The sequence below is a fragment of the Argentina anserina genome, chromosome 1 (genome assembly GCF_933775445.1).
Source record: "Argentina anserina chromosome 1, drPotAnse1.1, whole genome shotgun sequence".
NCBI classification, from domain to species: Eukaryota; Viridiplantae; Streptophyta; class Magnoliopsida; order Rosales; family Rosaceae; genus Argentina; species Argentina anserina.
The window spans coordinates 18840065-18864704 of record NC_065872.1 but is presented as its reverse complement, the minus strand read 5'-3'; the positions used below and the strand labels follow the sequence as shown (position 1 = coordinate 18864704).

Below are 24640 nucleotides of genomic sequence, written 5' to 3'. Positions count from 1 at the left end.
TGACCAGAAATTTTGAGTGAAGCCGACAATTTGTTGTAGGGAAAAAAACAACAAACAACGAATCTACTATGGGCATCCAGATATCTGATCTGGGCACCCCTCCCCTTCTCCGACCACAGTGATCGACCTCCTGCGTACCCCGCCGTCGTCCACCAACCAAGCCCCGCTGACATCTAGCAGCCCTCCCTCATCTCGTTAGTGACCAAGCTTGCATCTCAGAACTCTGATCACCGCGTTATCCCAAGAATCCGACTGGACCAAGATTGACCCAACCTAGCTCAATTAGCGGCGATGTAGCCTAGAGACGTTCGGCCTTGATGTCGTCGACTTCCCCAGACCCAGTAGTCTCGAAGATCGCCGCTGCCCTCTTTGTTATCTTTGACGCGAACGAACGACCCAGATCTGCAGGATCCGACCTGCGTTGGCTCGATTTTCTTCCTTTCGAAAGCTGCAGACTCGCCGACCAGATGCCTGCTCGATTGTTTTCGACGACCCTGACTCGGATTCACAGTATAGAGCGCCCATCATTTCCTTGGGCCTTCTGCTCGCCCAATAGCTTATCTGAACCTCAGGTTGCCGAGCCCAATAGCCCCTTGGGCTTTAAACTCTTTTTCTTCTCCTTTTCTTTTCCTATTCCATTATTTCCTCATTTATTTCACGTTTTTAGTTTCTAACTATGTTTCACGTGCTCATATAAAGGTCATAGCTTCAGTTTTGGCTCCTACCTAAATGAGGGGGAGACCATCAAATTCTCTGGAATTAAAACCAGAAAGAAGCGAGGTGCGTGGGCACAAGTATTTCGCCCATCATCAGGAGATTCTCTAAACATGTGTATCAACTAAGTTTCTATGGGACGCTACATACTCCTTTTGTTGATGTTAGAGAAAAATAGAAATCTCTCAAATTGATCGTATAAGCGTGCGCGTGTGTTTAAAGGATTGATCTCCCATGATTGATGATATATTCGCTTATGCTCTTATTCTGTTGTAAAGTACCAACGTTGAGCAACTTGACTGAAGTGGAAAGAATCAATACATGCTGAACTAGACTTGTTATGTTAGTCTCTGTTTGTAAATGTAATGAGAAAGATGAAGTCATGCGATATTTGCAGGACTTATGGTGCAAAGATTGTCTCATTATTCTAGTATTGACTATGATGAGTTATATTATCTCTTTATGGACATAATTGCTTTCCCCTACTTGATCAGTAGTAGTGTCTATGAAAACTGATTTGTAGCATATGATAGTGGTCATATCATATCTATAAAGAGATCTTGATACATATATGAAAGTGCCCGAAGGACCTTGTTGGCTAGGCTTATGCCCGCCATAATCAGCACAACTATCAGCGTATTAAGACTAGTGTATAGCACAGTCTTACAATACTAATAGCAAGTCAGTCGTACTAGCTTCGCAATGGGCCTCTCCGCGGCCCAAACTGACTACGGACGCGCTCTCACGCGCATCTCAAAGAAGGCTCCAGAGAACACCTTAATCGGACGTCGTCCCACATCGAATGATAGGTAAACGACCTACCTCAACTCAACAATAAAGGGTCAAACTCTCGACCTTATAAGGTAAGTACACTGAACTCCCTACTGTAACTCTGCATAAATTACCATCGCCCTAACTTAAGCGTCGAAGAGTTGAAGACCACGCCGCCGTGGTCTCTACTTTGACGACGTGCGCTACTTGTGACAGGAAGGAGGCCAGGAATACGACGTATCACATCCACAAGGAGTACGGCGTATTAAACTGAGTGTAATCACAACATCAACATTGGCGCCGTGTGTGGGAAACCGACAAAAAGTCAACAAAAAAAGGGGTCACATGCAACACTTAGCCAAACAACTACACTTCGACATGGGCACTATCAATCCCTCCCCCTCAACTCCGGCAGACGGTCACATCGAAGACATCACACCTCAGCCTCAACCACCCCTACCCTCCGCCAATGACCCTATCATCCTCACACCCACACCCGGAACAGTCGTCAGCACTAACGCGACTCCGGATCCGGCAACCGCAGCAAGAATGGAAAACATGGCTCGAGATCTAGCCGAATGCAGCAGCGCGAGGCACTTGAACGCGAAAAGGCAGCAGCTCTGCAGAGCGAGCTCGATAGGATGCGGGCACAGCTCGAGCGGGCCGAGCGCAGTCATCACTTGAGCATCAGCTTGACTCCCTCCGAACTCGCCAAGAAACGACCACCATCGCCACGACGTATTCACTCCCAGCGTCACCTCCCGCTCCAGACCCCACACAACTGCTCATAACAGCGAGTCCGCCATGCTGGCTCTGATCCTGCAGCGACTAACCGCAATAGAACAACGGGATGCCAATCCACGGTGCCAACCAGTGTTCGCAGCTAGGCCGGGCCCGTTCACTACGAGAATAATGAACACCGTGCGCCCTTCTCAATCCAAGAGCCCAAAAATCACGCCGTACACAGGCGAAGGCGATCCATTCTGACACATTGATAACTTCAAGAAGGTCACTGCCAGTAAAGAATTCGACGACGCCACCCTGTGCCACCTGTTCAGCGAAACACTAGATGGGGATGCCATGAATTGGTTCTTCGAACAACCGGCGAACTCTATGGATTCTTTCGCGCAGTTGACAACAACATTTCTTAATCGGTTTATCCTCATGGCCGGAGCCGCTCACACAACTGATGGCCTATTCCAAGTAAAACAAAAGAGCATGGAAACATTGGGCGCCTTCGTCATGCGATGGCAGACAGCATCATCCAAAATGTCGGAACCTAAACAAAACGCTCGCCTTGGCCGCTTTTAAGGAAGGACTAAGGTCCGAAAATTTCCTATTTCATATCAACGTGGACCCTCGAATACGCGGCGCCACATATGATGACATCATGACTGAAGCAGTATGGTACGCTCAGGCAGAATACGTCACATACGGGGAAAAGTGAACCCCAGTACCATCAGACAAAACCACTGCGCCACAGACATCTGTACACACAATCCCCCTCCAACGTGAGCTCTTCCCTAACATAGAAGACCATAGCAAAGGCCGGAAAAGAGAGTGGCATCAAGCAAATCACCGTGATGCGCGCAACAACGATCGGCACAGGGGCCGGGACAAGAACATGAGACTTGGCCATAAACGTCGCGACAACAGAGACCCTCGCCAAGTTAACGCGATGGGACGCCATAGGGACCACACACCGCCTAAGGAAGAGACCCTGGAAGACTTTTTCCACAAGCATCAGAGTACGCTGAGGAAACCAGCAAGACCACAACGCCCCCAAACCGAAGCAGAAACTGGTAAGTGGTGTAGATTTCATGAGAATGGAAGTCATAACACAAATGATTGCCACACCCTCCGCATATTAAGAGCCAATGGCGACACGGGGGTTCGCCCGGCGCAGCAAAGGGTACAACAGAACGTAGTCGCCGTAGTTGAGAACCTGCGCCGCATCAACGTCATAGAGGGAGGAGCCCCGAAGACAAACATGTCCAACCGAGCAAAAAAGCGCTTTGACTGCAGCACTCACCCAAGGCAGGTGTACGCCATCACAGGAGGAAATGCTAAGCGACAGAAAGAGGGGTGGAAGCCGATCACCTTCACTGAGGACGAGGAAATTGACATCTCCTTACCCAATGACGACGCTTTCCTCATAGACGCAGTCTTGGGCGGACAATGGGATGTAGGGAAAATGATGATTGACACGGGATCCGCAGTCAACGTTTTATTCAAGGGATGCTACGAAAAAATGGAGCGTAGTGGCAAGAAGTGGGTACAAGACCACGAACCGCTAATCAGCTTCTCTGGCGACATAACCCAACCTCTAGGCTCGGATTATATGACAGTACGCATTGGGACCACACCATGCACAGTTTGCGTCGAAGCCGAGTTCATCATAGTTGATGCCTACAGCTCCTACAACGGGATCATCGGCCGACCTACACTTAACCGGATGCGAACTTTTATCGCCGGACACATGATGCTCATAAAATTCCCAACTCCGCATGGAACAGGACAGGTCCGGGGTTCACAATCCGTAGCAAAAGATTGTCAAACACGTGCGATTCGATAGACGCACAGCCGACATGAAATCTTGGCAGTACATGCCATAGTAAACTTGACCGACAAGGTCGTTGACGCACGAGATGGCGAAGGGAAAGAGCAAGCAGAAGGCTACGCCATACGAGGCCAAAACTCCGGCAAACCCCGAATCTTCCTTGAAGAGCATTACGCCATTCCCAAACCATCCGGAGCGCAAGATCAAAGTCGGCGCAACTCTCAGTCCAACTGTTGAGAGAGATTTAACAAGTTTTTTGGGCGACAACATGGAAGTCTTTGCATGGTCCTATGAGGACATGCCCGGCATCTCGCCCGACATCATCATGCATGAATTCACATCAAACCCTCTGCTCACCCAATAAAGCAAAAGCGCCGAAGCTTCGACGACGAAAAAAGCACGACAATACGCCAAGAAGTCGACAAATTGAAAAGCATGAAGTTCATCCGGGAAGTGCAGTACCCTGAATGGATCTCAAACTACGTTATGGTCCGTAAAGCTAATGGTAAATGGCGAATGTGTGTGGATTACAAGAACGTAAACAAATCATGCCCAAAAGACAGTTTCCCCCTACCGAGAATTGACCAGCTAATCGACGCAACGGCAGGTCATGAGTTGCTAAGCATGATGGACGCCTACTCCGGATTCAATCAGATACGCATGAACCCGGCGGATCAGGAAGCTACGACCTTCGTCACTGATAGAGGCCTGTACTATTATAATGTCATGCCCTTCTGATTATAAAATGCGGGCGCTACGTATGTACGTTGCGTCACACAAATGTTTGATCAACACATCGGTCGGGAAATTGAGGTGTACGTCGATTACATGCTGGCCAAAAGCATAAAGGCCGAAGACCACGTAACTAACCTCCGAACCATCTTCAATGTGCTCAAAAAATACAAGATGCGATTGAACCCGGAAAAATATTTTTTCGGCGTAACAACAAGTAAGTTCCTGGGCTACATCGTCAGTCAACGCGGCATAGAGGCAAATCCCGAAAAGATACAAGCCATCCTGGATATGGCACAGCCAGTACTCAAGAAAGACGTAGAAGCCCTCCAAGGCAGACTCGTGGCACTATCTCGATTCATATCAAGACTGACTGACAAGTGTGAGCCGTTCTTCAAACTGTTAAGGCGCTCCAAGAGCAAACTGATCGAATGGACACCGGACTGCCAAGAGGCCTTTTAGGGATTAAAAGACTACCTCGCCGCAATACCATTATTGTCAACCCCACAACCGGGCGAACCCCTGTACCTTTACCTCGCAGTATCCGCAACCGCGGTCAGCAGTGCCTTAGTTCGCCGTGATGGAACAAAAGAATTGCCAGTTTTCTACGCTGGACGGGCCATGAACGGCCCAGAGACAAGATAACCAACACTGGAGCAATTAGCCCTCGCACTCATAGTAGCAGCCAGACGACTACGCCACTACTTCCAAGCTCATAACATCCACGTACTCACAAACCAGCCTCTCAAACAAGTACTACAGAGTCCAGAACACTCCGGGCGACTCAGCAAGTGGGCTATCGAGCTGACTGAATTCGACATCGAATACAAGCCACGGCCCGCCATTAAAGGACAAGCCATAGCTGATTTCATTGCAGAAATGATTCCCCGAGATACGACGGAAGTGGTACCAAATGATGTCATCAACCCCATCAAGATTTCACCATGGAACTTACATGTAGAAGGCTCCAGCTGTGCCAAATCTAGCGGAGCGGGGATCATCTTGAGTGGACCGGGGGGACTCGAACTCGAGTACGCTCTAAAATTCAACTTCGCTGCCTCCAACAATGTAGCGGAGTACGAAGCACTGATTGCAAGACTACAATTGGCCCTCAGCACGGGTGCCACCAGCATCAATGTGTTTAGCGACTCTCAGCTCGTAGTCAACCAGATCATCGGGTCCTTCACTGCCAAGGATGAGCAATTAGCAGCCTACTTGGCCTATGCCACAACGCTGTTAAAGCGATTTGAATTCTACCACATCAATCAAATACCAAGGGCTAATAACGCAAGAGCGGACTCCTTAGCAAGACTCGCCACGGCGCAACCACACCAATGCCACAAGGACACCAGGGTCGAAATTCTCCACCATCCCTCCATTTACCAGACCTTGCAGCAGATATGCCAGGTAGAACGCGACCAAGCCTCATGGATGGATGAGATAATAGCATTCAAGCGTAACGGCAAGCTACCCGAAGACGAGACCATGGCAAAGCAACTAAGGAGGCGGGCGGTAAGATATTACCTGTGGAACAACATGCTCTATCGCCAAGGTCTGCTGAACGCTGACCTCAAATGCGTCACAACCAAAGAAGACAAGCAGATCTTGAACGAAATCCACAGCGGTGATTGTGGCAACCATTACGGCAGCCGCGCATTGGCTGCAAAGAGACTCCGCACAGGATATTATTGGCCCACACTAGCCTCCGATGCGCAGGAACTCGCCAGATCTTGCCACAAATGCCAAATCCATGGACCCATACCACGCCAACCCTCCGAACCGCTATCTTACATAGTCAGCTCGTGGATCAACTGCCTTTGGGGAATGGATCTGATTGGCCCATTACCCATCGGGAAATGCCAATTCAAGTGGGTCATTGTGTGCATCGATTATCATTCCAAATGGATTGAAGCTGCGCCCCTGACGGCCATAACAACCGAGAAGGTTCAAAACTTCCTGCAACGCAACATCTTCTACCGCCACGGTACGCTAGAGTCTATCATCACAGATAACGGCACGCAATTCAACAACGAGCACCTCATCACATGGTGCAAGGCAAGAGGAACTAAGCTCAAATTCGCATCCGTAGCACACCCAAAAACCAATGGGCAAGTAGAAGCCGCCAACAAGCTGGTCAAAAGCCTTCTTCGAAAAAAGCTGGATGAAGCCAAAGGACTTTGGCCCGAAAAACTCGACGAAGTGCTATGGGCAATCCGTACCACACCAACAGAAGCCACGGGCGAAACTCCTTTTTGCTTAATGTACGGCACGGAAGCAGTCATACCCATCGAAGTAATTCAGCCAACGCAACGGATTTCGCTGTTTGACCCGATACCAATTCAGACAATATACATCTTGATAAAGATCTCTTGGAAGAGAAACGCATCACAGCGCATCGCCATAACATCCAGAACAAACAGCGCGTGGCACGCTTCTATAACTCCAGGGTCAAGAGCAGGACACTACAACTAGGCGATTGGGTCCTAAAGAAGATCCAAACAAAGGTCACTGGACTACGCCCGAGATGGGACGGACCGTACAAAGTCGTCGAAATCATAGCACCAAGCACGTACTGCCTAGAGGACAAGTACGGAGAGAGATTAGCCCATCCTTGGAACATGGAACAGCTTAAGTATTATTACAAGTAGGGGTCCGCGCGTAGCGCACAACAAGGATCTAGACTGTTCGAGTACCTTTGGCACACTACTGTAGCTATCTTTGTACAAAGCGGCTACGGCTAGGCTATCAATGAAATGAGGAATTTTTCAAACCATTGATCCTTACTACGCTAGCGTACTATGGCAATTAAATTCCTTCGACAGACTATTTCATTACGCGCACAACAAAGATAGAATTAAGCGTACAGCCAAAAGTACAAGACAACAATCACAATATTGCTACGGCAATAATATAAATAACCACGTGGATCAAAAGAACTTCTATTCATCAAAAGATAGGCCGTTACAGAAGAAAATGCAAAAAAGAAAATTACAGAAGTGAACATAAAGCACTACGGCGATGGGAGACGCATTACAAAGATCTTATCACCCTATCCTACTCCTCCCTCGTAGCTTGATACGCCAGCATTGCTCAGACCGCATCGTCGGTACTTGCAGTTTCTAGCTCCGCCGCTTCCCCCGATTCGCCTTGCGGCGGTTGTGCATCCTAATGCTCTGAGAAGGAGGAGTAGGAGAAGGAGTCTCCGGATTAGAATCAGACCTGTCATTATCACAAGATAAACCAGAAGAAGAAGAGTCAGAAATTTTCTTACCATCTTCGGCCTCCGCAGCAGGAGCAGGCTGCGAAAAGGGCGGGGTCACCTCATGTGGCATGGGCGGCGCCTCCAAGCCCTTCTCCGCCAGCCGGACCTCGTAGTCCGCGGGATCCAGCATCTCGAGCTCCTGAAACTGCGCTATCATATCACCCACAACCGTGACATAGTACCCTTCCAGGTACTTGGTCATCTCCGTGGATGATTTGAAGGCAGCCACGGCGCTGGACGCAGCTTCCTCCGCTACGCGGGCTTTCTCCGCCTCCACCTCCTCGCTCATCCGCCGGATAAGCTCCTCAGCCTTAACAAGAGCAGATTGCGCCGCATCCCTCTCCGCAGCCATATCTTGGGCGAGCGACTCCGCCACCTCCCGACAGGCAACCTCCTGGAGGTTCGCTGCATTTTCTAACTTGACCTTCGCGTTGGCCAAGTCATTCTCCAGTAGCAACACCCTTGTCGCGTAGGTGCCGTCCCGTTCAACCACTTCGGCGAGATGGCGCTGCGTCTCCAGGGCATCCCGCTCCGCATCTAGCAGGTTAAAAACCATCTTTGCCGCCCTTGTGGTAGCTAGACCGAGCGGACTCCGCAGGTCCAGACCAGACCCTTCAGGTCGCCTCAAGCCCCCGAGCCTGGGGTGCTGGCTAAGTAACACCAGCTTCTCCAATTCCGGAGCTCCTAGATGGCTCAAAGGACTGCGGTCCAAGGCGGACAAGTCCTCGAAAACCCGAGACTCCGTGAAGGTGAGGGGCGCCAGTTGCGTAGTCCTCTGTCTTTTAGGAGGCGGAGCCTCCACTGTTGCATCCTCCACATCTTCGGGAGCAACATAGGATTTCGCTTTTTTCGAAGACGCGCCCGCCTTCTGCAACTTCTTCTTCCTGCCATTCTCAAGAGACACCGCCGGATCAGCCAGATGCGGATCGGTATCGATACAGCCCACTCCTTCCGCATCGCTGCGGCGCGGCAACCCCTACTCGTTTGGCAGGCTCGCGTGCAGGGGAATTTGTAGATCCACGACCGTGGAAGAATCCTCGACCCGCTGCGCTGAGGTGTTCACCTTCTTCGTCGAGGCCGCCACCTTCTTAGACATGACGCGTCGCAATATCGTGATTGCTAGCCCTTCAGTATCCGGCGTAACGTCGGGATCTTCCTACTGCAGAAACCGAGCGTAACAGATGCGCTCTGATTTCTCGAAATTCCTGTTCACCAAGAGCGTCGTAGCTGCACATATAACATCAGATTAGTACGCCATAAACAAAGTAAAGATGGAAGAACATAACACTTCTTCTTACGATGGCGACAGAGTAATCCTTGCTCGAACAGGAGGTACGGGTTCATCAACACCTTTAAATCGTGAACTAAGTCCTCACCTTGGCACCTCCAAAGATAAGTCACACGATTTACTCGGTCAACCTCTCGCTCGGACAACACCAATCTCCTTCCAGCTACGCAACAAAAAAAAAGAGATAGCGTCAGCAAACAGTCATTCCGTAGTAACAAAATTTAGTAAAGCATCGAAACCTAAAATTAATGGCCTGAAACCGCGAGGGAATACGCTTCCCTCGGATATACTCTACCCCGTTAATGAGCCCATACTCCCACCCCTCCTCCACCACGAAGCTGTTTTTTTCTCCAGTTCGCCTCCGAGGTGGGCCAGTTCTCCAAAACCTGGTACTCACTGCGCTCATCCCGCCTCACAAACCGTGTGGTCCCTCCATTACTATTGCGCTGGTTATAGTCCACCTTGAAGAAATGGAGTTCCTCCGCCGCAGTAGGAGCCGAACACCCCGAGAGGTGGAATAGTGAGCAGAGACCGAGAAGGACCCGCCACATGTTATAGCTCACTTGGCCAAAAGCCAAGCCAAACTCCGCCACAAGACACTGCAGGCGGGGGTCTAACGACAACTCCACCCCACGTCGTAGTACGGAGGGACTCACTAGCGCATGCCCATTCGGTAACATTGAACCAAATTCATCACGCCGAATCGCACGGGCGACGATGGTAGCAGGTAACTTAAATTCCTCCACATAGCCATGCACTGCGGCGGAGTCGGCTCCATGTGGTTCTTCCACCTCCGACCTCTGCACACCGCCATCTAACCAACGCCTTACAGGCGCTGGACTCAGCGTTGGGCCTGAAGTGCTAGTCCCCGAAGCACTTATAATACACTCAGATACCCCTTCACTTTCTCCAATCTCTTCACGTTGCGACTCCATGGCGCTTGACGACTCACTCGTGTCCCAGTCCGCTAGCACTCTCGCAAAGACAGTAGAACGATCTTCGCGATGCAAGTCGTTTCCACCACTACGCCGCACCAAGTCCAAGTAGTTGGCCTCCAATTCACTTGTCCACGACCAAGAGGATGACGACGCGGACCAACTTCCTTCTGCAGACGCAGAATCGCTATCAGTTAGTATAATTATCCTAGACATTACGCCGCAGCAAGCAACACCGAAGTCAAAGGCGAACAACCTAAAACTAGAAGTCAGAAAGTCAGTCAGATCTATCTTACGAACCTCGCAAGAACGAGTTTGAAGAACATGAAGAACACGAAGAACATGAAGAACACCAAACCCAGTATACAGCGAAAACCCATCCGCACCGCCCATACAAACACCCCACTTTGCCGGAAAACACCCATCCAAATATCAAATAGACCCAAAACCCACAAATCTGCCGGAAAAACCCAAAACCCAATACCACTGGTTTACCCTACAAACACAAATCTACCAACAAACAACAAGCCACAAACCGTATGAAGAAGGATCCGATCAGAAAACATACCTCAAAAAGCCGATTCACACAAAAATCCCGATGAGTTCACGCTCGGAAGAAAAGGGAGCAGACGAGAGCAAAAGAGAGGAAATGAGAGAATTTGGATTTCGAAAACTTGGATATGTCGATAATGACAGCCATTCTGTCCCTTTCACTCTTTTATAGTGAACCCCATCTCACATCCAGCCCGTTGATTCCTCAAAAACAATCCTCAACCGTCGGATTCAGAAAACCGTTACTCACATCCTAGCCGCTGACCCAAGAGACATCGCTCCAGATCTCGCCACATGGCCTGAGCTACCGAGGCAACGTTTCGGTTACACACGCCTTAATTACATGCAATAACTGTCTTTTCGGATAACGTCACCCCACGAATTCGAAACGTTCACGAAACATCCGCCCAATGCATGTATGACACGTGCTTCCCACAGCACGAATGGCGCTGCTCTCAACCTACAAACACTACGCTCAAAGATAGCGATAAGACGTCCTACGCGTAAGCACTTACTACGCCATGACGGACGCACTATGCTCAAAGATAGCGATAAGACGTCCTACGCGTAAGCATTTACTACGCCATGATGGACGCACTACGCTCAAAGATAGTGATAAGACGTCCTACGCGTAAGCACGTACTACGCCATGACAGACGCACTACGCTCAAAGATAGCGATAAGACGTCCTACGCGTAAGCACCTACTACGCCATGACGGACGCACTACGCTCAAAGATAGCGATAAGACGTCCTACGCGTAAACACTTGCTACGCCATGACTGACGCACTACGCTCAAGGATAGCGATAAGACGTCCTACGCGTAAACACTTGCTACGCCATGACGGACGAACTACGCTCAAGGATAGCGATAAGACGTCCTACGCGTAAGCACTTGCTACGCCATGACGGACGCACTACGCTCAAGGATAGCGATAAGACGTCCTACGCGTAAGCACTTGCTACGCCATGACGGACGCACTACGCTCCAAGGTAGCGATAAAAGACGTCCTACGCGTAAGAACTTACTACGCTATGACGGACGCACTACAAAGAGAGCGATCAAACGTACTCTACAACACAACTCGGCATTCCTTAACCGGGGACTGGGGGGACTACGAGAGGGTCAGTGAGACCCATTGCTGATTATGGAAAAACGCTCAAATATTAACTCCCCAGTCAAGAAATCACCTCCCTAGACTGGGAACTTGGGGGGAGTTGTTGGCATAGGCTTATGCCCGCCATAATCAGCACAACTATCAGCGCATTAAGGCTAGTGTATAGCACAGTCTTACAATACTAATAGCAAGTCAGCCGTACTAGCTTCGCAATGGGCCTCTCCGCGGCCCAAACCGACTACGGACGCGCTCTCACGCGCATCTCAAAGAAGGGTCCAGAGAACACCTTAATTGGACGTCGTCCCACATCGAATGATAGGTAAACGACCTACCTCAACTCAACAATAAAGGGTCAAACTCTCGACCTTATAAGGTAAGTACACTGAACTCCCTACTGTAATTCTGCATAATTACCATCGCCCTAACTTAAGCATCGGAGAGTTGAAGACCACGCCGCCGTGGTCTCTACTTTAACGACGTGCGCTACTTGTGACAGGAAGGAGACCAGAAATACGGCGTATCACATCCACAAGGAGTACGGCGTATTAAAATGAGTGTAATCACAACATCAACAGACCTTAATTGCTTGAATAAATACCTCCAGACCACGAAGAGCTTATTTAATCAGATTGCGATGTTCAAAAGAACGTAGTACAATCGGTTGCAAGAACATATACCCATATGTGTTCATATGAAAGCTAATTCTAGATTCTCTATTCCGTCTAAGTATAGATGATGAAGATATTCAATGAGCTATAGATTCATATATGTTAGTGTTGTTGGGACACTATTGCTTTCATTATAATGTGATTAACAATGCGCCTATGCATCGTCATTGGACTTGAATTGTTCCATTCACATGGGTCTAGTTCTACATTTAGCGAATCAATACATTGTTGCCCACACCAACGCCGCCAGTAGCTCATACACACTAGTGTACGCGTTAGTGTTGTTGACACTAATAGCGTATAGGATACGTATGATTTTGTCTCGGACCAAAATCAGTCATTCATTGGTCAATTCCCTCATTCCATAGTAAAAGACAAATTGAATGTGACAAATCAGAATCTGTCCAATTTCATAGATCAACTTTAACGAGACCTACAAGATAGTTCACTCAATGAAATATGGTGAAATTGGTACCGTTGGATAGGCTATGTGTCTACTTTCCAGGGACACTAACCATTTGTTTCATATCTATCGTATTGAGTGAGTTATAGCCATTTTAGTAAAGTATAATAATTATATCCGAGAATTTGCAAGTCAGTCAACTTCGATAGAGCACTTTGAAATTCTCCGGTCGAATTAGGTTGTGAACTTTATGTCACCAGAAAGTCACGAGTGTTTACTTTCCAAAACATTTTACGGTTCACTCATACTTGTTATAACGAAGAAGTTATGGCCATTTAAGTGAGAGAATGTCATTCTATCCAAGAATCTGATTTTCATTGTAAACTCTTATTTTGAGTTGTTATGCAATCGTGTTTCCTAAGTTATAAGTTTGGCTACGTATAACATGTATGATTTAAGGATGTGTGACTAGATTAATGATTAATCATTAGCCCAAGACTACTTTTGAGAAGCATGTAATGAACGTTGTATACGTTGTTCTTTGTACTCCATGATTATGACACTAATCAGGGGGAGTTGTTTCGTAGTGGAATTTTTATTTTGTGGACTTGGGTGCTTATCTTGATTAAATATTTGGTTTTGTGGTACTTAATTTCTTGTTGGATCTTGTAGGTGTATGAGCGACACTTTACTACCTATCAACTTGAGAAGTGGTCTAGTTTTGCAAAGACTAACTTGAGTAAGATTAAGAACAAGAGTTAGGAGACCAAGACATCGGTCACAAGCACCTTCTAGATCTCCTATTCAAGTAGAAGAGACGGCGGAGCATGAAAGGGAAATACCTATAGATGAGGAACTTCTATTGAGCCATTATTCTTGTCCTAGCATTGTAAATGCTCCATCTTGCATTGTGCTTCCTCCTACAAATGCCAATTTTGAGATCAAGCCTAACATGTTGTCGATTCTTCCTACTTTCCGTGGCATGACTAGTGAGAGGCCTTATGACCACATCATAGAGTTTGATGCTATTTGTTCGACAATGCACTTGGGAGGATTGACTATAGAGGGTTTGAAGCTATGATTATTCCCATTTTGCTTTGAAGGATCAAGCACGCACATGGTTCCTCAAGCTCAAACCAAGGTCTATTACTTATTGGGTGGATATGCAAAGAGTCTTCCTCAATGCCTATTACCCTCATCATCGGACCGCCTACATGCGGGATAGCTCGACCAAGTTCTTTCAAGAAGATAATGAGAATTTTTATGATGCATGGGAGCGATTCAAGGACATGGAGTTGGGTTGTCCTCATCATGGGCTCACAAAGTGGCTTCTTTGTGAATCTTTCTATAATGGGTTGATGGTTATTAATAGAGGAAGATTAGATAATGCTTTGGGTGGAAATTTTCTCAAGAAATGTCCTAATGACGCTTGGGATATTTGTGAAGAAATGGCTACACAATCTGGGCAATGAGATAGTCACCAAAGAAGAAGAGGAGGTAGAGAAGATCACACCCCTAGAAGAGGAAGACATTTGCACACATGTGGAGCTAAAGGTTGTGATGTTGATATTGAGCCTCGTGGGAGACTATAAGCATGAGAGACATTATGGGTTTGGGTTGTGGCATTCACTGGTATAATTAATATACCGTAAGGATAATTGATCTAATAGCCTTAAACGGAATTAGATACAGGACTTGACACATTAGGAAATACATGCATTTGTGACTTTAATATCAATATTTTGTAAGAAAGAGTTAGTGTGAATCACCCAAAACTCTCATGCTCCCCACTGGTTTGAATCTCATTTTAATTAGTAATTAGTTTGTTTTTATTTATATTTAGTTTGTCTAAACCATTTCTCTCACAAAAATTGTAACGTCCCTAAATTTAGGATAAAAAATTAGAATTTAAGGATGCTAACATTCTAAATAACTTCAATAAATGAAATTAAAGTACAATAGTTGAATATCTCAACCAAGTTTAACAACCACTCTGTTTACAAACTGTAATACAAAAACATAATTACACGATGTAAAGATGTACAATTTGACATTTCTCACAAAAACCTCACCAGAACTAAAAAGGGAAACTGAATCAAAAACAACTCTCAGCTGTCATGCAGTACACCCCTCCTGTCACAGCTACTAAGAAGTACCTACAACACTACCCCTTGCATCATTAATTGGTACACCGGGATTGTAAACACAACCCGGTCAGCTTCACAGCTGGTATGAGTAAATGAAAAGAAATACTCAACAAACATGCATCTATGACAACTTCTCAGATAATATCATAATCACATTCCACAATAACAACCATCATTATCATTAACACACTCAGTCATTGTCATCACCACAACAATGTTAGCGTCATCATAGATGACGCACCACAACAATGGAGTCATTCATGAGTCAGTCAACACTTTGCTCCCATGAATGGTTCTCCAGAAATAATATCATGAGTAGGTCAGCACTTTGCTCTTATGTATAACAGGCACAAACTAGAGCTCTAGACCAATCTTCCCCAAACTCGGCCAAGGTATGGTTCCGACACTGCCTATCGCCACTTTGGCGTAACAATCAAAATAACATATTGTCGCCACTTTGGCAACAACTATTTTGACAACTCACCCACTCTACTCCACAACACCACAACCATAACATCAATAATAACAAAAATGTACATTTTATTCCCTTCCGGTCAACAACACATAAATAATCACCATATATGCCGGAATGTACATTTTCTTCCGTTCCAACCAAACAACATATAAGCACTTCGACTATACAAATATTTCATCCAAATCCTCCAATTTACCGAGCGGTATATTTTATTCCCCCTCAGTCACATCCTCTACAATTTAATATAAACCAACTAAAAATACACAATATATTTCACAAACATAAAAGCTTTATACACTTAGTGAAAATATATGCATATCCTATTACCATTCAGATATACGTATATGAATTACCAAACATATACACATTTAGATTTCAATCTCACAACAAGTAAAAAGAAACAAAATGTAAGTTCACACGTCTAGTTACTGCCAAGTTTATTGATTTTCACCATGAATTATGACAACCAATTATTCACTGAAATAGGGTTAGAGAAAAATCGAAAACTACTCACAATAGTTGAGTTTCTTTCACTGTGCGGAATTACTATCCGCCTCAATGAATATATTACTGGTTGTTAATTTTGGTTCTTTATGTTGTTGTCCCTTTACTAACTTTACTTCTGAAATAATTAAGCAAAGATGTATATGCTCGTTTAACCTGTGGGATGTCACGTTATGTTGTTACTATTACTGCTATCATCAAATTTTTATAGTTAAAGTTCTTTTGGCTGGTTCGTTTCACTTCCTCACCTATACTTGTCTTGGCTTGTCCAACATTGATAGTGCTTAGAAAATCGTAATGATGCAATACTTTTTAGGATGAAAAGAAAGAGCATGTCACTGAAACGAATTGGTAAAAAATTATTCTGGGTTCCATAGAGTGCTCTTTCACTACCTCAATATAACCATTATCTAAGAAGCACAGATACAGACACGAGTGTCCGTACTGGACACAATTCGATACGCGGACAAGTCAAATGAATTTTTTATTGGATACGGACACGTTTTAGACACGTTAATTAAATATTATTATAAATATATATACCTAATTTTAAAAAATAAGTAGCATAATTTATTAAATTAGAACAAGATCATCTCAATATCGAATACAAATACAAGTCCAACAAAGTTTCAAACTTTAAACAAAATATATAATAAAATTCATTTGGCGATAGTTAATAACTTCATTCAAACTCCAATGTCATCCTCCACAATGTTCTCCATTTCTATAACATCATCATCATCAACATCATCAAATAAGTATCCCTCCAATTGTGGTTCATCAAGTGTAAGGTTGGTCATCTCAAATCTTCCAACATTAATGTCTTCCAAGGATTCAAATTGATCACCTCCTACATCCCACGTAAGAGTTGCACTACTATTGTAAATTGGGCTTTTCCTAGATAAGAGGCGAAGATTGGTATGCACAAATACCAAATCTTCCGCTCTTTGTGGGAGTAGTTTGTTCCTCTTTAAAGAATGAATGAAATTGTATGTACTTCAATTTCTTTCACAACAAGATGAAGAACTAGGTTGACCTAAAAGCTTGAAGGTTTTACCTTGAAGAGTATGTGCCGAAGCTCCATGGATTGTCCACCATGTAATTGGCTCTAATAAGTATTTATCCTTCGTAGCATCTCCACTTCCAAACTCTTGCATATACATAAAAAAATTGGCAAATTCAATGTTAACCTTTCTTCTCTCATCTTCATCGGTAAAGTACCACATGAGACATGTTTTCCTTTTTCTTGTAATCTCCAAATATTTGTGGGGAGCAACATGATGAGTAGCTTCACTAAGTCATTCCGAACTATAATACTTAAACATTGAAATATAAATACATATAAGCTTCTACTGACCAATTAAATAAATATGAATATATTTTATAAAATTACTAAACAAGAATATAAAGTGCACTAATTAAAATAGATAACAAATAACACTTACTTAGGATTCAAAGAATGAGCCAAGCAATGAAAAGGCGTGTTGTTTTTGTCCAACGAGCCATCAACACCTTATGAACCGCATTCCAAAAGAGAGATTCTTCTTCAAGTTCTTTTCTTTCTTTCCAAAAATAGATAATTTTTTCACTTGAACAATCATATTATCCCACCATTCATACATCAAATGAAGACAAGGCTTGTCGGTATCCGTCTTTTTAATTATCTCATAGATAGGCTCGGTAAAAGCAAGAATGTATTCAATATCATCCCACATTAAATCATCCAACAACATCTCCTTTACCCTAGCTGCCTTAAGTTGATAATCTAATCTATAATCATCCCACTTTGGGCTAATCACCATTTGTTGCAAACCGTTCTTGATTGTATTAAACCTCTTAAACATAATAATCGTAGATGCAAACCTTGTGGGAGCAACCGAAAGCAACTTCAAAGGGCAATGATCATTGAACATAACTAATCTCATTCCATGATTCATTATGAAGTTCTTAATATACATAACATGCTCCGCAATAGGTCATATACGTCTATATTGCTCAAGCAATTAGAAGGTGTGCAAATATTCTTCAGAGCAAGATTTAATGTGTGAACTACACATGGTGTCAAAAAAAATAGTAGGATACTTACTTGCTATCGTTGCACCGGCTTTTGCACAAACGGAAGCATTGTGGGTAATCACTTGCAATATATTTTGATATCCAACTTCTTTGATGGATTTAATAATCAAGTTTGCAATTAATTATGAGTCCTTATATAAACCCTCACAATTTACAGCTCTCAACATCATCGGACCACTCTCAGAAATAGCAATCACATTAATCAATGGTCTTCTTTGTGCATCGGACCAACCATCACTACATATACTCACACCTTGATCCTTCCATGAAAGTTTGAGTGGTTGCAGATGTTTCTCGATATTCTTCTTTTCCTATGCAAGAAGTGTGGTCCTTATGGCATTGTAAGCTGGTGGAACATATCCCGGAAGAGTAAAAGCACGAATATAAGAGTTCCGGTAATGTGGATTTCTTGCCAAATTGAATGGTAGACCACCAGTGTAGAACATCCTTGCAACCTCAACATCACATTCTTCCCTAGCCAAATGGAACTAGAACCAGCAACTGTTTTCCTCTTCTTTCCTATATCGCCTATTGTTGGTTCGTGTGCATATGCATGATAAGTGCTCAGCCCAAAGCTACTAGTGGCACCACTCCCCCCTTGATGTCTCATTTATGGTAGAGGAACTTGTTTAGGAGCTGTATTCGTCAATCTCTCTTTACATTCTCTCACCAACTTGACCAATTTTAGATTTGGCTTCGGGATTAACTTTAGGGCACCCAGAAATTCCCCCTCCTTCGCTTAACAAATGTGCCCGAACTCTAGTATATGAACCGTTGATAGGAGCATTTTGTGTTACGTTCTTAATATGTTTTTACCTCCATTCGTAAATTGCTTAGCCCTTATTGTTGTAATATCGAGTCATTGAGTCACAATAGGAGTCTTGGACGGTATTGGATGTGTCTTTGTGCTTAAACGAGTTTAAAACGAAGAATTGGTTTAGAGTCCTAGTTTGAGTAGGAATCCTTATAGGACTAGGAAACCTAGTTAAATTAGGAGTCTTCATCTTTCTACGTTTTGGTCCTATTGGCGATATCTTGAGAGTCATGTTTGCATTATGAATCCTTGTTAGACTAGGAAACGTACCATTTTGGAAAGTCCTACTTGAACTCAAACTCTTATTACGAAACTTTCCTAAATGAACTTTCTTGTTCTAGTAACTTACTTATTCTAGTAAGTTTCCTTTTTGCAAATTAGAAACTTTCCTAATCTAGTCGAGCTCATCTATACATGTGTCTTTTTAAGACAACTATTGTCTACATTAAAACATGATTTTCGAATGAATTATCTTTTACTTATGTTTTTCTTTTCTTATTTTCATATTTGAAGAGATAATTCAAGGAATAAAGAAGACCAATGCCGTGAATACCATTCAGGAATTTAAAAGGGATTAATTTTGGATTTTGATGAGATAATACAAAGCTTGAGGAAAAGAAGGAAGTTGTGTGCAACAAGGAAGCTTTGTTGCCGTCCAAATTCATCAAGGAAGAGGAGATGCCGTGCCTTACCCTTTCAGCCTTGGAGAAGAAGTTATTGCCGTGCTTATCAAATCAGCCCATGAGAAGGAGAGTCCAGCCCATGCTAACCCTAGAGAAACAAGGAGATAAGAGCTTGTTCTACAAGGAAAAGAAGGGCAACCATTAGATCCAATTCAAGAGAAAAGATCCTAGTCGTGCATACATGGATCAGCCCATCAAAAACCCTAGCAGCCCCTCTCCTCCTCCTTCCTCTATATAAGGCACGGCCTCCCTTCATAAAATCCATCTCCATTCTCCCAAAAACAAAGCCGAAATTCTGCCCAAATATCCAGAAAATTACAAGCCAAAAACTTCATCCATCTCCACCAAGCCGTGCTCATCTTCTTGCCTCTCCAAATCCGAATTCATCCTTGCTTCATCCTTCAAGGTTTCTAATGTGTGATTCATCCATGGCTTGTAATCTTTCTTCTTATTTTCTGCAATTTTCGATTTCATTGTATGAATTCTTGGACGTGATTTTCAGTTTTATATATGAAGAACATAAATTCAGACTTCTTTGGTTTTATGTTTTGATTGTATGAACTCATGACATTTGTATGTTTGCTGTGTATAATGACTTAGGGCAGTAGGGTTTCGAAATTAATTTAGGTTTTATTTCAATACCTTGAATTTGTACATCTAAATCAATGCTTGAGGAAGCCAAGGTCATGGTACTCCTAAGGTTGCGATTTCATTCCCCAAAGTGTTCATTGATTGAATATGCGCTTCGTGTTTCAATTATTGATACTTTTTTAGGGTTGTGATAGTTCTGGAAATTTGCATGCTTAATCAAGATGAGTGACGCCATGCTTGCTTACATGTCTCCAATTCGACTTAATGTGCTTATGTGTTACTTTATTGTTTAACTAGAACGCTTCGTTATGTTGAACTCTTTTTAGCATATGTTTAGGATTGAACGCTTCGTTGATTCTAAATAATTAAGAAGTCTTAACGATTAGATGAACCGCTTCGGACTCTAATTAGAATTGGAATTGAAATGGACTTAGAAAGAATCGAAATAATTCGCTGCCTATATGTTGTTCTATGCGTGTCATACATGTTACTTGAGTAGAATTCGTGTTTTGGTTATGTGATGAATGGTAGATCAATTGTATATAGGTAATTTAGGATTTATTTTAAGTTGTAGTTTTAGAATCCAAATCAAATCTCCCAATAACATGATAAGTGTTGAGGCCCTTTTGATTCCCCGGACTAAACGATCCCTGCTTATTCTATACTAACGATGATATTTTTCAGGGTATTTTATAGACGTTCTAACAAAACGCTCTATCATTTTGGCGCCGTTGCCGGGGAATTGATTAATTCTCAATGCTTTGAAGTGTTAATTTTGTGCTATATTGTGAATTGTATAATTGTATTTTGGTTAATATGTATATGTGAACAGTAATAGTAAATAGTGCATCTGTGAACAGTAACCCGAAAATATAAAAATATATATATTTGAATTCGTAAATCTTGTATTTGTGATAGAGTTTGTGTTTGTTAAGAAGTTGTTATTTGTTTCCTTGTTGTAGTAGTATACATATAGGAGGATACTTGTTATACTTAGTTAAATTTTTATGGAAGCTAAATATTTATTTATGTTTAGTTTATTGGCTATAAAGCAAACGGAATAGGTAAAGTCCATTTTGTAAATATTAGTTTTAACCCTCGATTTGTACCTTGCTAAGGTCACTTGGGGTTGATGGCGGCTTTTATTAACACTTTGCGAGCAGTCTAAGACACAAATTTATTATGAGCTGAGTAAGGGGCATGCTATTTTCATTACCCTGGTTCAAGGTTTACAAAATTGGATCTCAGAGGCCCATAGACTGACATACATCTCGATGATGGAGTCGATAGAGAGCTTGCTCTCCGTGGTTACCAACAAATGAGTCCTGCCTTGTAACTATCTCTGAATCTAGCTATCCAGCCTTCTGAAACAAAGGAATGAGTTTGTGTCTAGACGATATACTTAGGCCGCACGTCCACCTTGCTTTATAACTTAGAAAATAACTTTGTATAAATAAGTATATATAACTTCAAAAGAAAATAATATCCTAATTTTTAAGGTATATCGGATAAAGCAAGACCCTACTTGGGATTGTTTCAATCCATTGCACAGTTAGCTCCTCTGCTCCACGTACCTTAAATATTAGGATATTGTGAATAAAAACAATTAGATTTTAGGATATTCATACACATTTATTTTAAAACAAAAATTGTCCTTAACGTTTATACTTGTATTTCATTTATACAATTACTAACGTATCTTTTATTTCGTTTTATATATAATTGATCATTAACATTTTGTGTCTTTGTATAGCATAGTTGTCAATTTTGGATTCTAAGAAAGAGTTGGAGAATTCTATTGTTAATAGTTGATTGAAGCTCTCAATGACTTGGAAAGGACGACAAGTGTTGCAAGAAGCGGAGTTCTACCACACTCTAACTTTTGATTCATGATTTGCAATTAATTCAACTCATACTAACTTTAGCTTAATCATTAACACTTTACTAACTTATTCTTCGAGATCTCATCTCCAATTTTCTAATTATCTTTCTCTTGATGCGATGTAGTTTAAGAGTGGATGAACATGCATCGAGTTTTGATAGTCATAGCAAAGAGGCACGAATTTGGAGGTGTACAACTCCAAGTAGCGTCGCCTGCAACTTGAAAAGAAGTGAAGAGTCTAAACCAAAGGACTATAAACTCAAGCGCTGCATGGGAGGCAACCCATTTCAACCGTACCTGTGGAGGAGTCGTCTACGGGAGTTTGCATTTTCTTATCCCTTCACTCTTATGGTTGAATTGTATATGTGTTGATGTGTGATTTTATTCTATAATTATGAATTACATTCTAATTATTGAGGTTACATTGAGGACAATGTAATTTTCTAAGTGTGGGGTAGTGTTGCATGATCATTGTTTGCTGATTTTTGCTTTGATTTCATGTTAAAAACGAAAAAAGAAAAATAAATTCCAAAAAATGTTTAAAAAATTGAAAACAATTGTGTTGTTTTGAGTCTTAGGATGCCCCTAAAGTCTAGGATGATTTTGTCTCTAAATGCATAGATGATGGTTTTGCATTTCATAAGAATTGAATTGTAAGTTTCATTGATAATGTGGATTAGGTATGAACATGTGAGATTTTGATTGAATGTAATATGGCATACATGTTTAGTTAGTTTAAGTCCATAACAACCTGTGAGGTTTTGAGCCTATATATGCTTTCTTCTTGAGTGATAATATGAAATTTTGTGGTTGTTTTGTGAACCTCATTATTCTTTGCATATTCAATGACTATGTGCCATAGCTTTTAATGGACTCTAGAATTTACTAGAACTCATCTTTTTTGATTGTTGAAACTTTTAAGTCATAAAACGCTTTGATTTTGAAAGGGATTTATGGATCATTTTTAGGAGTACTACCACTTTAGCCAAACAGTCATGTATCCCTATATGTGCCCTGTTTAGGACCCCTTAGTTGAACCCCATTTGAGCCTACATTGAGCCTTTCTTCATCACCTATGTTATCTCCATGCTTAGTATAGTTACCTCTACCTTGTCCTATAGACTTGGCAGAACTTTTGTTGAGATGCTTATGTGATGATGTATGAAATAAGTGTGGGGTGGAAGACATGAGAAAAAAAAATATAAACAAGCTTTTAAGCATGCCGAAAAAAAAAGATGAAAAACAAAAGAAAAAATGCGTATAGAATTCGGGAATACAAGAAAAAGAGAAGAAAGAATGTTGTCTTCCATTTGTGATTTGGAGTTGAGTTGCAATTGAAGGTCTAAAAATGTTTATTTGACCTTTGTCCATGTTCACTTTGTGGTTAAAATGATGTTTGGGCCAAACTTGTTATATTTGGCCCTTGATGGTGTGTGGTGTTATAATGATGGTGTTTATTCTGCTAAGTCTATAAGATTACCATTTGTGATTCCTTAATATTCCATGCCTTTAGCTAAGCCTAAACATTCACCTTATCAAATGATCCTAATGATTCTTAAAATGAGCAAATCTTGGTTTGTAGAGATGATCACAAGAGTTGAGCATATGGTTTTGGTCCATTTGTGCACTTAGTTGTTAAATGAGGTTTTCCTTTTGTCATTCACAAAGTGCTTTCATTTGTTGAAATATGCAAGCTATTTGATGCTTTATTATCCTTTCTCTTGCATATACTTGTGTGAATTATAACCATGAATCTGAGTGAAAAGAATAGAGTATGCCTTGTGAGGAGGATTGAATTGACTAAACATGTTATGTGCTTATTGTCTCATTTCTTACTTATTCATACTATGAAGCATGTTTATGAAACTTGGAATTTATGTGCTTACATTCAAATGCTTAAACTTGAAAGCTATGTGTTTTGAGATTCTGAGGCAATCATTTAGGGGCAATAGTGTTTTGTGTAGTTTTGTTTTGTTTTGCTAAGGGACTAGCAAAAGCCAAGTGTGGGGTAGTTGATAGGAGCATTTTGTGTTACGTTCTTAATATGTTTTTACCTCCATTTGTACATTGCTTAGCCCTTATTGTTGTAATATTGAGTCATTGAGTCACAATAGGAGTCTTGGACGGTATTGGATGTGTCTTTGTGCTTAAACGAGTTAAAAACGAAGAATTGGTTTAGAGTCCTAGTTTGAGTAGGAATCCTTATAGGACTAGGAAACCTAGTTAAATTAGGAATCTTCATCTTTCTACGTTTTGGTCATATTGGCGATATCTTGAGAGTCATGTTTGCATTATGAATCCTTGTTAGACTAGGAAACGTACCATTTTGGAAAGTCCTACTTGAACTCAAACTCTTATTACGAAACTTTCCTAAATGAACTTTCTTGTTCTAGTAACTTACTTATTCTAGTAAGTTTCCTTTTTGCAAATTAGAAACTTTCCTAATCTAGTCGAGCTCATCTATA

The 24640-nt window shown here is 42.6% G+C and overlaps 1 non-coding gene across 1 annotated transcript; it reads right to left on the bottom strand.

Moving 5' to 3' along the window:
• Positions 1–14211: 14211 nt before the first annotated feature.
• On the bottom strand, positions 14212–14321 carry LOC126805361 (small nucleolar RNA R71). Its single transcript, XR_007674032.1, has one exon. It is a non-coding gene; the product is annotated as a small nucleolar RNA R71 (small nucleolar RNA).
• Between the last annotated feature and the right edge of the window lie 10319 nt (positions 14322–24640).